Below are 17,911 nucleotides of genomic sequence, written 5' to 3' on the forward strand. Positions count from 1 at the left end.
AGAGCTCTTCATTGAAAAAAAATGCTTAGGAAGTGAAACGTCCTCTTCTTCTCTTTCAGAACTCAGACATGGAATCAAATCCTGCTCCCTTGTTGATTTTGCAATTTCTTATGCTTACCTTTTGCAATTTCTTATGCTTACCTTCGTGGGTCTGTTTGGGAACCAAACTGAAATAATAATGATTTTTTTATTTATACCTCGCCCAGCTGACTGGGTTGCCCTAGCCATTCTGAACGAGATAGCTTTTTTAAAAAACACCCAAAGGTTTAAAAGTGGATTTAATTGTGAGGTGAGAGAAGCTGTTTAAAAAGGAGAAGACGAGGAAAGGCGGACGCAGATTTACAGGGAAGAGGGAAAAATACTCTCAAAATGTTATAGTTAATTGACAGAGAAAGAGGCCAGAGGGTTGCTCAGTCGCTCTTGAGAGCCAGGAGGCGACCCTCGGCTGATACCAGCTAGACAGAAAAGGTTCTGTGGCCGAGAAAACCCGCCTTTTACTGAACCAGACCACCGGCCTCTTTGTGTAACTACCCCAGTGTACGGTGCTGCCCCCTGGTGGTGGGGCAGGGCTGGAGTTGTAAATGTCTATCAGGCATGGAAAAGCCAGTCACTGTTTTGCTAAACTAATCAAACTGAACAGTTTTAATGGGATTTTGAATAAATGTGCCTTCAATTATGATTGGTTTGAATCTCGTTGTGTTATTACTGTACCTTTCTTAGCAGGTCGTGGAAACAAAAACCAATAATGCTTTTTATACAGTGCGGGGAGGATGATTTTATGGAAGCAAGCGAGTGGCAGCCCCCCCAAAAAGCCCCCCCCCCAAAACTTTTCAATCTTTTTCAAACCAGGCTCCAACTTCAATCCAATATGTCTTAAATCATATATTACTATGATGGTAGCAATGCTGTTAAGACCCACCCTAGATCGAGCCATCACTCGGAACTGGGTCCCGACCCGCCAGTTGAAGACCATTAATTTACACCGACTGGGTCTGCAGGGTTTCAGAGGGGCGCCTTCCCAGTCCGATGTTGAGGACTGGACCTGGGGCCTTTGGGGTGTAAAACTGCTGCTGATCAACTGAGCTACTGTAGCCTTTGAGCATAGGGCCTTGTCGGTGGTGGCGCCCACCCCGAGGAACGCCCTCCCCCTCACATGTCAAGGAGAAAAGCAACTATTCGACCTTTAGAAGACATCTGAAGGAGGCCCTCTATAGGGAAGTTTCAAATGTTTGATGTTTTATTATGTTTCTGTATATGCTGGAAGCTGTCCAGAGAAGCTGGAGCGACCCAGTCAGAATGGTGGGTGGTATATTATTATTATTATTATTATTATTATTATTATTATTATTATTATTATTATTAATTATCCTTGCAAATCCCGAGCGTAGCTGTCAACGTTTCCCTTTTTTAAAGGGAAATTCCCTTATTCCGAATAGGATTCCTCGCAAGAAAAGGGAAAAGTTGACAGCTATGACCCCGAGGGCAAGCGGGCCAAATGTGTCCGGGGACACAAAATGCCCCTGATTCCATTTCCTAACCTGACCTGCCTCAGTTTTATTTTTATTTCTTTTTTCCTTTTGCATATATGTATCTTAATTTATATCCATCCTGCTCACTGTCATGGAAGAAGAATAAATCCAGGGTGGCTAAGCGGTGGGAGCAAACCGATCCATTGGGCTTTAAACAAACCAGTTGGGCAGTTACGCAAGGTTTTATAGTTTTTAAAGCGGGGGCAAGTCTTACCTGATTTGTCCGGTGGAGAGGGTCACCCAAACGCCAAGAGGGACCTGAATTGCAAAAAGCAAAAGAGCCCCCTCCCCGCCTGTGGTTTCCAGGAGCTGGTATTGGAAAGCATTGCTGCATTTCATTGTGAAAGTCAGAGCAAAAGCTTCGTGGCTAGTAGCCATGGGGAGCCCTCCCCTCCTCCAGGAATCTGTCCGATCCTCTTTTAAAGCCATTCAATGTGCTGTCCACCCCTGCCTCCTGTGGCAGAGAGTTACACAGTTTAACTATCCTCTGCATGAAGAAAGGCTTGCTTTTGGCATTCCTGAATCTCCCAAGATTCGGCATCAGTGGTTATCCAACAGTTGTAGTGTTAAGGAGAAACTTTTCTGTATCCATTATTATTATTATTATTATTAATAATAATAATAATAATAATAATATTTCCCCAGCCCCTTTGGGCGGCTTCCAACACAATATTAAAATACAATAGTCTGTCAGACATTAAAAGCGTCCCTAAACAGGGCTGCCTTCAGATGTCTTCTGAATGTCAGGTAGTTGTTCTTCTCTTTGACATCTGGTGGAAGGGCTTTCCACAGGGCGGGTGCCACTACCGAGAAGGCCCTCTGCCTGGTTCCCTGTAACTTGGCTTCTCGCAGGGAGGGAACCGTCAGAAGGTCCTCGGTGCTGGACCTCAGTGCCCTGGTAGAACAATGGGGGTGGAGACGCTCCTTCAGTATACTGGGCTGAGGCCGTTTAGGGCTTTCAAGGTCAGCACCAACACTTTGAATTGTGCTCGGAAACATAGTGGGAGCCAGTGTAGGTCTTTCAAGACCGGCTGGTGTTATGTGGTCTCGGCGCCGCTCTCAGTCACCAGTCTAGCTGCCGCATTCATGCAGAATTGCATTAACTTCTATCATGCCGCCCCCCCCCCCCGCTTTTCTTTCAACTAGAAAGTCCCAAACCGCTGCAAACTTCCTCTTGCACAAGCTTTATGGAATCTTCCCCCAACCATATGCTTCGAAGTGCTGGGAGTTATGGCAAGAGACGGGGCGAAAGTAGACTCAGAGGGGTCCCCTTCGTTTCCAGGGGGCTTTCGCAGGAGAACGTCCCTCCGTCTCCAATGCCCAACATGCTGGAGGGAGGCAGTGAGCTCACTCAGCAGGGTTGGCTTTCGCGCGCGTCTGAATATGTTCGGGTTCAAGGGTGCTTTAACCACTGTGCCACACAGCCGCTCCTCTGCACTGATCAGCCAGCCTTGCGCGCTTCCTCCTTCCCACGAGGCCCCTTTGCTGGGGCTAATCCAGGTTTCATCCTGAGGAACATGATCCCTTCCCTTCCTCCTCCTCCTCCCACCTGCTGCCACCCTCAATAAAAACCGCCGGGGAGGGGACGTCCCCCCCACTCCAGATGCCAGGAGGTGAATGAACCGCGTCCCGGGTTGTGAAAAGGACACGGCCGCCTGCTGCCAGGCTCGGCTGTGCTCGGCCCCTCCTCCTGCAGAAGACCCCTCCTGAACTTTGCTCCCAGCGGGAGGGCAGAGATCCGTTGCCAGGTGCAGCTTCGGGATCGCGCAAGAGCGCAAGGCTTTGGGTGGACGGGGCAAGCTAGCAACTTGGGGCCTTCTGCGAGGAGCGGGGGCAGCCTCCACTGCAGGTTCCTCCTTCCCTGAGAGGACGTCCTACTCCTCAGGAGGCTCATCTGGACCAGAAGAAGACCCCGAAAGCTCATCTCCAGACTCTCTCTTGCCCTTCCGGCAAACTCCTGGAGGAACAGCTCGCTCAACTCGGAAGCCCTGCATAGATGGTTTGTGAGTTGTTGTTGTTGTTGTTGTTGTTGTTGTTGTTGTTGTTGTTGTTGTTGTTGTTGTTGTTGTTTAGTCATGTCTGACTCTTTGTGACCCCCATGGACCAGAGCACGCCAGGCACTTCTGTCTTCCACTGCCTCCTGCAGTTTGGTCAGACTCATGCTGTCCCACCATCTCGTCCTCTGTCGTCCCCTTCTCCTTGTGCCCTCCATCTTTCCCAACATCAGGGTCTTTTCCAGGGAGTCTTCTCTTCTCACGAGGTGGCCAAAATATTGGAGCCTCAGCTTCAGGATCTGTCCTTCCAGTGAGCACTCAGGGCTGATTTCCTTCAGAATGGAGAGGTTGGATCTTCTTGCAGTCCATGGGACTCTCAAGAGTCTCCTTCAGCACCATAATTCAAAAGCATCCATTCTTCGGCCATCAGCCTTCTTTATGGTCCAGCTCTCACTTCCATAAGTGGTTAAGAGTAAGTGGGTGCAAATAGAATTCTTATTTCTATTTATTTTTTCAGTATGTTTATAGCTTGCCTTTTCTCCAAAGCAGTACACGTAGTTCGTGCTTCTCAATTTTATCCTCACGTCAACCCTGTGAGGTAGGCTAGGTCGAGCATTATAATAACTGGCCCAGAGTCACCCAGTGAGCTTTCTGGCTGAGTGGAGATCTGAACCCTAATCTCCCCGCTCCATAGTTCTGCTGATGGTGATGATGATGATGATGCGTTGTCAAACGTGGAAATCAGCTTTTATTTATTTAGCAGCTTAATAATAATAATAATAATAATAATAATAATAAACCCAAGTAGTTTGTACATAAAAGAGTATTCATATCAGAGTTTTGTAACGGGCTGTATCCTGCCAGTATCCAAAGCCTCTTGTGAATCGTCCTGTGGTTCCTCCCACCAGATCACCTCCCTTCCACCGTGTATATGGGAAAGATCCCTCACTCCCTTCAGACGTTTGCCTTGTACACGTCTGCGTGTTGGGTTATTCACTCGCTCCCCGCGTCTTCATTACTTGTGAGCAAAGACTCCCCATAGCTGGGAAGGGAGCCCTCTCCTGGAAAGATTTACAGGCGAGGAACCCCATCCCACCCCCACATTTTAGCGGTTCAAGGAGGCACAGGGCTTGAGACGAGACTGTTCGGGCACGAGGACTGCAATCTAAATAATCTCCCTCCATCGCAAACCAAAGGAACTGAAAAGTACTTTTCGTTTTGAGTAACACTTGAACTCGTGGGCATCCAAAGAAACTGATTGTTGGAAGAGTCAGGACAGATAAAAAGAAGCTTTTTTTCATGCATTGCTAGGCTGTGGAACTCCCTCCCACAGGAGAAAACGATTGCCGTCAACCTACATGGATTTAAAAGAGGATTAGACAAACTGATGGAGGAAGAGAGGGCTCTGGATTGCTTGCAGCCACGATGACTATGTCCTGCTTCTACAGTTTGAGGCAGCCATGCTTGGGAATATCAGTTGGAAGTCACAGGAGGGGAGAGGGCTCTGGAGTCCGGATCCTGCTTACGGGTTTCCCACAATAGGCATCTGGGTGGCCACTGTGAGAACAGGATGCTGTGAGAACATGGACGAAAAGGGCCCTTGGCCTGATCCAGTTCTTCTTATGTTCCTAAGACTGGTTCATCAGTGTTGCCCATGTACGGATTTATTATACGTACGCATCGCACGTAAAAGATAAATGCGTCTCTTGTGTTACCTAGCAGTGATACAGCATTGCGTCTGAATAATAATAATAATAATAATAATAATAATAATAATAATAATAATAATTTATTATTTATACCCCGCTCATCTGGCTGGGTTTCCCCAGCCACTCTGGGCGGCTTCCAACAGAATATTAAAATACAATAAACTATTAAACATTAAAAGCTTCCCTAAATTACAGGGCTGCCTTCAGATGTCTTCCAAAAGTCTGGTAGTTGTTTTTCTCTTTGACATCTGGCGGGAGGGCGTTCCACAGGGCGGGTGCCACCACCAAGAAGGTCCTCTGCCTGGTTCCCTGTAACTTGGCTTCTCGCAGCAGCGGAACCGCCAGAAGCCCCTCGGAGCTGGACCTCAGTGTCCGGGCAGAACGATGGGGGTGGAGACTCTCCTTCAGGTATACTGGACCGAGGCCGTTTATATTCCAATTGCTCTAGATTTCAGTGATGGGCTGTGATTCTCAGCCTTCATTTCCTGGCTAGCAACGCTTTATTCTTCGTCAAGTTCCCCTCTTTTTGATAAATGACAGAGAAGAAAACCGATCGACTCACAGCCCGATGCCAAAAGGACTTTGAGGTGGATTCACACGTGCATCTGATAAGTGACCCCTCCTTTTACTCTCCCTCACTTCCTTTATTTACTGGCAGCCCAAAATGCGAACTGATTTTTTTCTTTGGAGTGAATATACCTGAACAACGCATCAGCAAACAATTAGAAGCGTCGGGTTTGGATCCCGTGCAAAACGGTGTTGTTCAGACGTGCCAGGCCCCTCTTGATGTTCTTGCAGTCCAAAGGGAGGAATTTCCAAGGGTCTTCTTATTCAGTGGGGTTAGAGGAGCCAGCTGTGCAATGGCTAGAGTGCAAACGATGACGCTCTCAGTCTCAGCTACCTTACAGCTGTTGTGTCCAGGACGGAAACACTACGAAAGAACCAAACGAATCAAATGCTTCCGGAAGCTTCCAAGTTGCCCCAGAAAACGCTTTTCCTGGAAAGCGCCTAGCAGATTCTTCGGATGCAGCGGGTTATGTGCTTTATTTGTTTAAGCAAACAGCTGGCGCGGGGGGGGGGGGAGCGAGTGATAGCAATTGGTTTTGAAAAGTGAAAGGGGCCGCTTCGCAGGCGCGCAGGACTCCCCCCACCCGTCTAAAATAAGGGATACGCGTAGGTCAGGGGTGTCTGCGCGTGAGTTACGGTGCTGATCACGCGGAGACAGAGCAGCGTGGACAGGCCAAAGAGGCAAAGGCTACCGCTGGTGATGCGCGCCCGCGCTCACGAGCGTTGTAGCAGGCAAGGGCGCGATGCAGGCTTTGCTTCGGAATGGCTATGCAGGACTGATGCCTCCGACGCGCAGAGAGTAGGCCCCTTGAGCGTGCACGTGTGTACGGAGCACAAGCGTGTCGCTGGGTCTTTCGCTCGCCTGCCTGGTCCTCGCTTCCTTGTGCATTCATATACATACTGAGATGTATTCACGGGCAAAGATCGTGTCACTATTACTCTTAGCACTGTTCTGGCACGGATCATTTGTTGTTGTTGTTGTTGTTGAGTCGTGCCCCAGCAATCGCAAAATTCCCCATGAAGGGGCCGGGCACAAATTTTGGTGCCAGGGTCATGCACGCTGCATGGCACCATAGTCCCGGGGCCAGGCTGGCACTCCTGCCACACACATACCTCTTGGACCTACCTCCCGGTCTCCTTTGCCCACTCCCCGCCTGAGGATTGTTGTTTAGTCGTTTAGTCGTGTCCGACTCTTCATGACCCCCTGGACCAGAGCACCCAGGCACTCCTGTCTTCCACTGCCTCCCGCAGTTTGGTCAAACTCATGCTGGTAGCTTCGAGAACACTGTCCAGCCATCTCGTCCTCCGTCGTCCCCTTCTCCTTGTGCCCTCTATCTTTCCCAACATGAGGGTCTTTTCCAGGGAGTCTTCGCTTCTCATGAGGTGGCCAAAGGATTGAAGCCTCAGCTTCAGGATCTGTCCTTCCAGCCGAGCACTCAGGGCTGATTTCTTTCAGAATGGAGAGGTCTGATCTTCTTGCAGTCCATGGGACTCTCAAGAGTCTCCTCCAGCACCAGAATTCAAAAGCATCAATTCTTGTTGGCAAGGTGATATCTCTGCTTTTTAAGATGCTGTCTAGGTTCGTCATTGTTTTTCTCCCAAGAAGCAGGCGTCTTTTAATTTCGTGGCTGCTGTCACCACCTGCAGTGATCATGGAGCCCAAGAAAGTAAAATCTCTCACTGCCTCCATTTCTTCCCCTTCTATTTGCCAGGAGGTGATGGGCCCAGTGGCCATGAGCTTCGGGGTTTTTTTATGTTGAGCTTCAGACCATATTTTGCGCTCTCCTCTTTCACCCTCATTAAAAGGTTCTTTAATTCCTCCTCACTTTCTGCCATCAAGGTTGTGTCATCTGCATATCTGAGGTTGTTGATACACGCCCCCCCCCCAGATAGTAGAACCTTTCCAAGAATCCATGATCATTCTTTTCAAGCCGCCTTTTTTTCTCTTGCTTGCGCATTTTGGCCCCTAGTAAACACAGGCTGCAGCCACGTGAGTGGCGCCCCCCCCACCCCCGAGGTCCTCTTTCCATCAGAAGAGCCTGGAAGTTGGATCGGGCCCGCCAGCAGGACCTAACCGCCTACCCACCCAGAGCTCCCCCGGAGAAATTTGGGTGCGGGAGGAGAGAGACTCCGGATTTCTTCCAGCCAGGGGTCCTTGGTGTCTGACTCTGGCAAGCCTGGCCTGGAGACCTTGGCTGGATCTAGACACATTAAAGAAGCGTTTCAGTTAAACGCGTGGTAAACTTCATACAGTACAGGGAAATCCGGTAGGCAAAAGCGGGGACTCCACAGCGCCCTCTGGTGTCACAGTGTTATGATGCATATAAAGCGCTTTACCTTTACGAATGTAGCCGAGTCCCTTGTCGTGCGACAAACCCATCATTTCCCTCTTTTTTGCATAGGCGACGCCCCAACCAACATTCTTTGCGGTGTTGCAGGTTCTGGGGACATTTTACAATCACCATCGTTAATTTACTCACCCGCCCCCTAAGGTCCCAATGCAAGGTTTTCACAATTAAAACTTAATCCACAAAAAAAGATAAGGAAAAATGAATTAAATCAAATCGCTTTAAGTTGTTGCGGTGATTCGTAGGTTTAATTTGAAATTAAACTAGATTTAAGCTCCACCTTGGTGTCTGTAGTATCTTCTTTCTCTTAACACCATGGAAATCGTTTTATATTAAGGGTGTATGTTCTGCCTTATTTTATTAATATTATTGCTTTGAACTTGCCAGGGCCTTTGGGTAGAGAACAATAAACGTATTGATTGATACAACCAATCGCCCTGAGATCTAGGGATGAAGGAAGGTATACAAATTTAATAATTGTTTTAATACAGTTAAAACACAATGTTAGAAACAGTTTAAAGCAACTTACAACCACATAAATAAGGTCGAACACACACACAGAGATACACACACACACACATCTCAAGTGTCAAAGTGTATACATCACAAAACAAAACAAAACAAAACAAAACAAAACAAAACATTCTTTTCACTCTGTCCCTCAATTCTCAGCCATGAAACTGGCATGTATACCCACCCACACACACACACACGCCACTTGGTTGTAGAAACCCACACCTCAAAGACGTTTATAAAAGAGATAAAGCAATAATCAATAAGAAAAATCAGCAACAATAATGTAAAATTTTCAAGAAGTTAAAATAACAACAAACACGCACCAACTTTCTAAAGATCTGGGTTAAACAAGGTCTTGTCTGCCTAAACAAGAACGTTTTTAGCAGGCCCCGAAAAGAGTGCAATCGGCAGGGAGTTCCAAAGTGCAGGGACTGCCACGCTAAAGGGGTGGCGCTTGGGCAATTGCTGTTTCTCAACCCGCCTCGCAGGGATGTTGTGAGGAGGAAGCTGGGGTCGGGGAGAACTAGGTATACAGCCTTGTGCTGTTTGGAGGGCAGGCGGCAGCCAAATGTAATACATACGTTAAATGCACACGCGCCCTCACCAAAAGATATATACATACATACATATATATGGCTTTATGTTTGTTCTGACTTTCCCTAAACAAGGAAAAGTATTGCTTTTCAAAGTCACAAGGATCCCTCGAGATTTCTTATTCATTCTTCATTGTCAAGAGACCCTTGCTCCGTCTAGCTCAGGATGGGATTTACTCCCAGGGAAGTGCAGCGCCTGCATGCAATTCCGTGGGGCTTACTTCCGAGTAGACGTCTGTAAAGGTGCATTTTAAAACGCCTTTCTTGCTCGCGTTGAAATCAGAGAAGAGTTTAGTGTCCGGACTGAATAGTCCAGTGACCGTGGAGGATCGGGGCCCAGGCAGCCGTGTGAATCTCGCTGGATGCCAACGTGGCTAAAAATCAAGGAAATTAACATCATTACTCATTAGCAAAAATAATAATAATACCGAACCACACAAAAACAGATCAAGGGACAGAGCAGGGCAGCGGGTATCTGCGAGTTATTTTGTCCAAAGTGCTTTTTTCTGTGTAATGTAAACTGTGTGGGATCCTTGGAAGGCGTTAAAAGACTATGCAATAAGCCTGGAGGGACAAGGAAGAGGTGACCCAGCCAGATGGGAGGGGTATAAATAATAAATAAATAAATAAATAAATAATCGGAGGTGTGGGGCGGAATGAGGTTAAAAAGCAGGCAGCTTTTTGTGGGGGCTCGCTCCCACCCCCGCCAAATGTCTCGAAATTGACCCTGGGCGTGTGATGATTTCTTTCGTTTCTGTTCTAAACAAACAAAACAAAGTTTTTTCTGTTTGCATTTCCGAGGTGAATCGGGACCACGCAGGGCGGGGAGGAGTTGGGAGCTTACTCGGAGGAAAGGAAGATCCCCACCGAAAAGGAAGAAGAGGAGAAGGAGGAAAGGTGTGAGGGGTACGATCCAGCCAGCCATCTCCTGCACTAAGGCTCTGGAAATGGGCCGGATCAGAGGAAGGGGACTTGGGCAGGAGAATCGGGCCCACGCCATTCGGAAGAGAGGAGGAAGATGGGCTGCTTGGAGGGCGCGAAGGTGGACCCCACTTTTCTTCTGAGATTTGCCCTCCCCTAAAAAATACCTCCCGCCTTGGGCGTAACCAGAGGGGGGCAGCTGCCCCCCCCCAGATGAAGTAAAAAAAAAAAGTATTAACTAACTGACCAATCACTTTGCAGATAGCTCGGTTCTGCCCCCCCCCAAACAAAAGTCCTAGCACCCCCAAACAAAAATCCCGGCCACGCCGCTGCTCCCCGCTTTCCTTTCCCAGCCACACGTGCAGCCTCTTCAGCCGATGTATGGACTCCAGGTTAAAATCTGCCTCGCAGGATTTACTTAAAACGAAAACACCCCAAAATAACAATCCCCTTTTTATTTTCAGCCACATCCTCTCTAGCTCCTGGGCAGAGTCCCTTCTCCGCTCTCTTAGCAGCAGAATTATATCCCGGAAGAAAAGATAATAATTCTCAAGATTTAAGTCGAAGCATTAGAGAGCCTCCGAGCTAAACGCCGGATGTGACCTTCCTTTTCCTTTATTGCCTTATGCTTTTCTCTCTCTGCCGCATTTGTGTTCCCCGAGCCCTGCAGCAACACCCCCCTCGCGCCTTCCTTTGCCCCTCAATCCATGCGCGTCAGTTCCCTATTCACACGTGCGCAGGGATTAATATTTGACCCTAGAGAATGTCAGAGGGAGCTGGAAAACAGGGCTGACGGAATAGCCGTGTGCAGCTTTTGATGAATGGCTGTTTACAATAAAAAGAATAGCATCTTTCCCGGTTTGTGTGTGTTGAGGACCGCTGTGAATCCCACGAAAACGCGGTGTGGTTGGGAAAGGGACACGCGTTTTGTGTGAATGGCTCTTCTGCTTTTCCATCTAAAGGAATGAAGGAATGAATGGTTATATTTTTTTGCTGGGAGGCGGGGATTTTGCGAGCCACTTTGAATGTAGCGTGCGTGTGCAAAAGGCAAATAATCTCCTGCAAACTGCAGAGAACGTACGAAAGCAAAAGCCACTGGGTTGACCTGGTCCCGACACGGAGGCCGGGGCGTCACGTAGGGATCCCCCCAAAAAAATAAGCTCTTGGAGATATTTCAAGATTCAATTGCAAAACGACGAGGGAGCATCGAAGAGTATTTGCTGTCGTTTGGCCTCGTAGGAATAATCCGAGTCGGAGTTGTTTGTTTGTTTGTTTATGTTGTTGTTGTTGTTGTTGAGTTGTGTCCGACTCTTCGTGACCCCCTGGACCAGAGCAAGCCAGGCACTCCTGTCTTCCACTGCCTCCCGCAGTTTGGTCAAACTCATGCTGGTAGCTTCGAGAACACTGTCCCACCATCTCATCCTCTGTCGTCCCCTTCTCCTTGTGCCCTCCATTTTTCCCAACATCAGGGTGTTTTCCAGGGAGTCTTCTCTTCTCCTGAGGTGGCCAAAGTCTTGGAGCCTCAGCTTCAGGATCTGTCCTTCCAACTCAGGGCTGATTTCCTTCCGAATGGAGAGGTTGGATCTTCTTGCAGTCCATGGGACTCTCAAGAGTCTCCTCCAGCACCAGAATTCAAAAGCATCCATTCTTCGGCCACCAGCCTTCTTTATGGTCCAGCTCTCACTTCCATATCTCACTACTTTATTTATAGCCAACCTTTTTCTTCATAAAGATAAAGCGGGTGGCAGTAACATGGGTCTCCTGGTCTCCAGTTAATCCCACAACGACCCTGAGATGTAGGCCTGCAGGCCCGCAGCTCAGCAACAGGTATGGCTGGGGGAGACGCCCCCTGCCTGAAACCCTGGTCGGCCGCTACCAGCCAGTGTCGACAATGCCTGGCTAGGTGGATGAACCCTGTAGTCGGGATAAGGCCGCTTCCGAGGTTCCTATTTCAGGCTGAGAGGCCAGGACTGCCGCCCAAGGTCACCTAGTGGCATAGAAGCCAACTCCTAGGGGCCGAGGTCCCTCCGATCCCTCCAATAAAATATTTGAGGGGGCTTCCCCCCCAAATTGACGGGCATTGGAGGAAGAACTGTGAGGGGAGAGACTTCCTCAGGCAAGGCCTCCTCCCACCCGGCTTGCTCCACCCTCTAGTCTCTGCTTCTCAGTTTGTATTGTATTATTTTATGTACTGTGGCTCCCGTTGTTTTACTGATTATAGTTTAGAAATTATTTATTGTACCTGCCGAGTGGATTTCTGTTTAACTTTTATACGTTGACATTATTATTTTATACTATTCTCATAATGGTTGTATGTTACTTTTTTGACCTAGGTTGCTTATTTTAAAGTTTTGTTTTATTATCACGTTTTTATAGATTGCTATAAGATGAACATTTTTTGTTTCTTCAGCTTGTAAACCGCCTTGAGTGTTCTAAGACAGAAAGACGGTATACAAATTAAAAATGATGATGGTGATGATTCCAATGGTGTGCGTGACCCGCGACTTGTGATCGATTATAGAATCACAGAATCGGAGAACCGTAGACCTGGAAGGGACCCTCAGGGGCAATCTAGTCCAACCCCCTGCAGTGCTCAAGCATCTCTGACCGAGGGCCACCCAACCTCTGCTTAGAAACCTCCGGGGGAGGAGAGTTGGGGGCTGACGTGCCCCTCCTATTTTATTCAGGTTAGCGACCGGTGGGAAGGTTTTGCTCTTGGGAATAACCCTACAAGTCTGAAGTGGGGGGTGTGTAAGAGAGAGAGAGAGCGCTAAATGAACTAGTGGGGGGCGGGGGCCCCTGGGAGAAAGTGCAAGTAAATGTGGGGGGGGGAGGGAGGAGGGAGGAAGAGAGGAGGCACCCCCCATTCCCCTTCCTCCTTTTTGCTCCCTCCACATCCCCGTTCGCCCAGACCTCCAGACACTGAAGGTCCCTCCCCCTCCCTTCCTCCCCCCCCACTCCGTGGCGTCTCGTCCCAGGTGCTCCGGGGCAGCACAAGAAGCACTTTTGTCTGTCTTTGATGAAAGCCCCCATTCAGCGTGTTTACAAACATTGGTCTCGCTCTGCGGCTGCGGGGGGGGGGGCAGGGGAGGGGCCGGCTTCAGCGGAACAGCAGCGCTGCGGTGGGAGGCGCAGCTGGGCGCGAGGGGAGGGGCTCTCAATAGTCATGCCACGGGTGGGGTGAAGCGTTTCCCCAGCCCCACTCAAGGACCAGAGGCATGGGCGTAGCCAGGATTTGTTTGAGGGGGGGGGGGACAGCCAAAGCTGTTGATCTTTTTCCTTTTTTTTAAAGGAGATCCCGCACCAAACTTGTTGAGCTTTCTTAAGGGGGGGGGGCCAGAATTGAATACTTTCAGTGCTTCTCAATAGTTTTTGTGGATCCCTTGGCCAGAGGATGGCGCAGGGAGAGGGAGGGCTGGCCCAGAACGCGTCAGATTCCCCCCCCCATCTTATTGAGGGTACTGGGGTGGGAGAGAAAAAGAGGAAGAGAAAATGGTGTGCATGCACACGAAAGCTCATACCAAGAACTAACTTAGTTGGTCTTTAAGGTGCTACTGGAAGGAATTTTTTTATTTTGTTTTGTGTGGCGTAGTGGTTAGGGAGACGGAATAGGAGGACCCGGGAGAAGACCAGGGTCCAAATCCCCCATTTGGGCCACCGTGCTCCACCTTAGGGACCAGTCATACAGCTTCTCAGCCTCAGCCGCCACACAGGGCTGTTGTGGGGAATTAAAGGAGGAGGAGGGCTTGAGCTCCCAGTGAGGGCGGAGGGATGGGTGTATAAATACAACAAACAAACAAAAACCCATAATGGGACTTTAAGGTGAAGGCCGAATAATTAACAACACCAACACCAACATTTGGGAATCGTTTCTCTGAGACAGAAACGAAAGGGTGTGTAAACCTGAAGCACATTCCCCCACCCCTCAAATAATTGGGGGGGGGGTGCTGCTGTGATTTTACAGGGTCACAGTTCCCACAACAAACTCAGGTGCCCATAATTCTTTGAGAAGAAGGGTGAGGGAATGTGCCTCAGAGGCACAGTATGTGGCCGGGCTGCCAACTTGAATAAAATATTGGGGGCGGGGGCGGCGGCAGGCAAGCAAGCCCCGCCCCACATATTCGATCACATGACGCGATGCACGCACACTGTTTGAATGGCAATGCCCATCAATGGGGGGGGGCTCCCCATCAAATATTTTAGGGGAGGCGAAGCCCTTTGGCCCCCAGGAGTTGGCTCCTATGGTGTGTGTGCCCCCCCCACAATTTGGGAAGGGGGTTTTCTGCGAGGATGCCCCTCGGCCTGAGACCCCAATCCGGCAATTATAAAGGTGATTTTTCCGGGATTACGGGGGGAGAAGTCATCACGCGTTTCAGCCCCCCCCCGTCCATTTAAATCAAGGGCGCCCTGAAAAGTTAATGGCTTTGACTGGAAGGGAGAAAGCGAAAAGCCCTGCACGTTTATCCTTGCAGGGAGCATAGCATGAGCAGGACGAAGAAAGAAAAAAATGGAATTTTGTATAATATTTCTTTGAGGAACGTTTGCAAGAACCGTGCAAGATTATATTTCCAAAAGGCGTGTATATATATATATATATATATATATATATATATATATATATATATATATAAAACAGCAACCCTGTATCTTCAACCGCTGACAGTTTCTTTGAAATCTTTTTTATTAGCTGTGAAAATCTGCCTCCTTTCCACTTCCTTCTTCGAGATCCGTCCTAAACAGTGTCGGGATTATTAATGTTGTTGCTGGTTAGCGACGCTGTTTTTAAAACGAATTCCTCCTTGTAAGAGGACCTTTTAACGGAATGATTCATTTAAAAGCCGCAGAGAGATCCCTTAGGAGCTCAATGTGGAACTGTGCTACAATTTAAGAAGTATTAAGTGTAGGGCGTCTCCTCATCACCCCTCTCACACACTTTATAGGAATATCTTGATAAGGATAATAGATTTTTTTGTGTGTGCAATACTGGTAAGAAATATCATTGAACACAGTGAGACATAATTTCGAAGTAGGGTTCTCAAGGATGAACCTGTCAGGGATTCAGGGATACAAATTGCGGCGGAGACATATTTTAGGGGGGAGTTTATATGGCTGCAATTGCGTGCAGGCTTACCTGGGAGCAAGTCTCCTTGAACTAAGCGGAGTAGATATAGGGTTGCAATGTGAGCGCTTTAGATTTCCGGGGCGCTTCTCGCCAGCCCTTGAACTGCAACACGATGAAGTGCGCATTTCTCTCTCCCCCCCCCCCCGTTTTTGGGGAGCATATCCATATATTTCAATTGCAAACAGGTGCCCATAGGCTTGCATTTATTAGGAAAGTGGGTGTGGGGGTGAGTGGGGGCAGGCGGCTGAGCTCTGGATCTGTTCCTTTTTTGGGGACAAAAAGGGCAAACGAGTCACCCGGTCTGATATTCGCCAGCACGGAGAGCACGTCCGTCTGCGCGCAACCAGACCTGCAAAGCAGTTCGAAGCGCGCGCACGTGCCCCAAAGCTTCCTGGAATTGTAGTTTGCCGAGGGTGCTGGGAATTGCAACTCTGCTAAGAGTAAACTGCAGTTCCCAAGATTCTTCGAGGGTGTAAACTTCAGTTCCCACCGATTATTGCGCGGGGTGGGGATGAGCTTGAAAGCGGATGAAACAGCGGAGAGAGGCGCACCCCATTCCATTTTACACCATATAACCTGTCCTTTATGGTTGTTGTTGTTGAGTCGTTTAGTTGTGTCTGACTCTTCGTGACCCCCTGGACCAGAGCACGCCAGGCCCTCCTGTCTTCCACTGCCTCCTGCAGTTTGGTCAAACTCATGCTGGTACCTTCGAGAACACTGTTCCACCATCTCGTCCTCTGTCGTCCCCTTCTCCTTGTGCCCTCCATCTTTCCCAACATCAGGGTCTTTTCCAGGGAGTCTTCTCTTCTCCTGAGGTGGCCAAAGGATTGGATCCTCAGCTTCAGGATCTGTCCTTCCAGTGAGCACTCTGGGCTGATTTCCTTCAGAATGGAGAGGTTTGATCTTCTTGCAGTCCATGGGACTCTCAAGAGTCTCCTCCAGCACCATAAATCAAAAGCATCAATTCTTCGGCGATCAGCCTTCTTTATGGTCCAGCTCTCACTTCCATACATCACTACTGGGGAAACCATAGCTTTAACTAGATAGCTTTATTAGAACAAACTGTGAGGAGACGTGGCAGAGAACCAACCCGGAAGTTCTCCTGCGCAAGTCTCATTGGCTTGCGCAGAGGGCTTGCGCAGGAGATCTTATTACTGGGATTTGCTCACCTGGCTTCTCACTTCCGAATCAAATTGCAGAGCCGCTTCCAACTTTACAGTTCCGTGATTCTATGATCCTGGCATTATGGGATGCATAACCAAGGGCCCCAAAGGATGCGCTCTTACCTGTCAGGTAGGTGCGGCCTGTCAGGCCCTCGCTGCAGCGAGTTCAATTTATGGAACGAAATAAAGGTGTTCGAGCATAGAACCATAGGACCACAAAACCGTGCAGTTGGAAGGGTTCCCGAGGGTCATCTGTTCCAACCCCCGGCCATGCAAGAATCTCATTGGACAGCGGGACGGGACACCTGGGAAGGTGGCGACCTCTCCTTCAGCGGAGGTTTGAAAGAGAATTTGGATTGCCATCTGTCAGAGATTCTGCATTGCAGGGTGTTCGACAAGATGATTTTATGATTCCCTGATTCTACGAAAGTGGAACTCTATATTTACCTGGAAGTAAGCTCCCGTGAGAATCACGGGGCTCAGCTTCTGAGCAGACACGGGATGCACTGAAAGTGTGCAAACTCACAGGTAAAGCCCCGTTAATCGTCCTGAGGCTTACTCCGAGGTAAGTAGGAAGAGGACCGCAACAGAAAAGCGCGCGACACCCGAAGTGGTTCGATACAGAAACCACAAGGGCCTGATCCAGCTAAAAGGGCCTCCTTGGGAAGCGTGCGTGAGCAGGAGAAGCTCCCGTTGCAGCTGATAAATTATGGGACTGAACTCCACAGGGCCGGTCCTATCCTTAGGCAGAGATGCCTCAGGCAGCAAATTTTGTGTTTGTGAAAAATGGTTAATCACCCCTTAAATTATTCGTGTGTGAATTACCCTGAATTACTCTGTCTGGGTATTTACTGCTGACAGGCGGAGGAAAGGAGTCTGTGGGATTTTCCTCCTAATGGAGGGGAAATTTCCTTTCTGCGAGGCAGTGTGGTAGCGGCTAGAGTGTCAGAATTGGACCTGGGAGAGACCAGGGTTCGAACTCCCACTCGGCCATGATGAAGTTCACTGAGAGTCAGCTATTGCCTCTCAACCTAGCCTACCTCACAGGGTTGTTGTGGAGACGAAACGAGAAAAGGGGAGGGCAATATATGGCCTCTTGGAGGAAAAGGTGGGATCCAAATGCAATATATAAACAAACAACAAACTTGACTGGTTTTGGGGGCTCTGTCATTCAACACTGGGGAGCAGGGAGGCGCCGTTGCTGTTTCGCTTCAACATGTCTCGGACAGGAACCCCAGCTGAGCCGCAGTCCACAATATCCTCAGGAAATCTCGGAGGATCTACACGAGGGTTTTGGGGGAGCTGCGTTGTGGCCGGACGAGTCCCTGCAAAATCCTTCTCCCCCAGGTCCGCTCCTCAGCACCCCCCGCCCTTTAAAAGGAGCTCATTCTGGGACTCTGAAGAGCTGCTCGCCGGTTTCTGGACCCGATGCTATCCAAGGCGGTTTCC

The 17,911-nt window shown here is 49.0% G+C and overlaps 1 long non-coding RNA gene across 1 annotated transcript in view; it reads left to right on the plus strand.

Moving 5' to 3' along the window:
• Positions 1-17,120, plus strand: part of LOC309377833 — a 355,859-nt gene extending 338,739 nt beyond the window's left edge. Inside the window, exon 3 of the long non-coding RNA XR_014171707.1 lies at positions 17,109-17,120. This is a non-coding gene — a long non-coding RNA (uncharacterized lncRNA). The remainder of the gene's footprint in view (positions 1-17,108) is intronic.
• The last annotated feature ends 791 nt before the right edge of the window (positions 17,121-17,911 follow it).

The sequence above is a fragment of the Podarcis melisellensis genome (assembly GCF_964234715.1).
Source record: "Podarcis melisellensis genome assembly, chromosome: 9".
In the NCBI taxonomy this organism is placed as follows: domain Eukaryota; kingdom Metazoa; phylum Chordata; class Lepidosauria; order Squamata; family Lacertidae; genus Podarcis; species Podarcis melisellensis.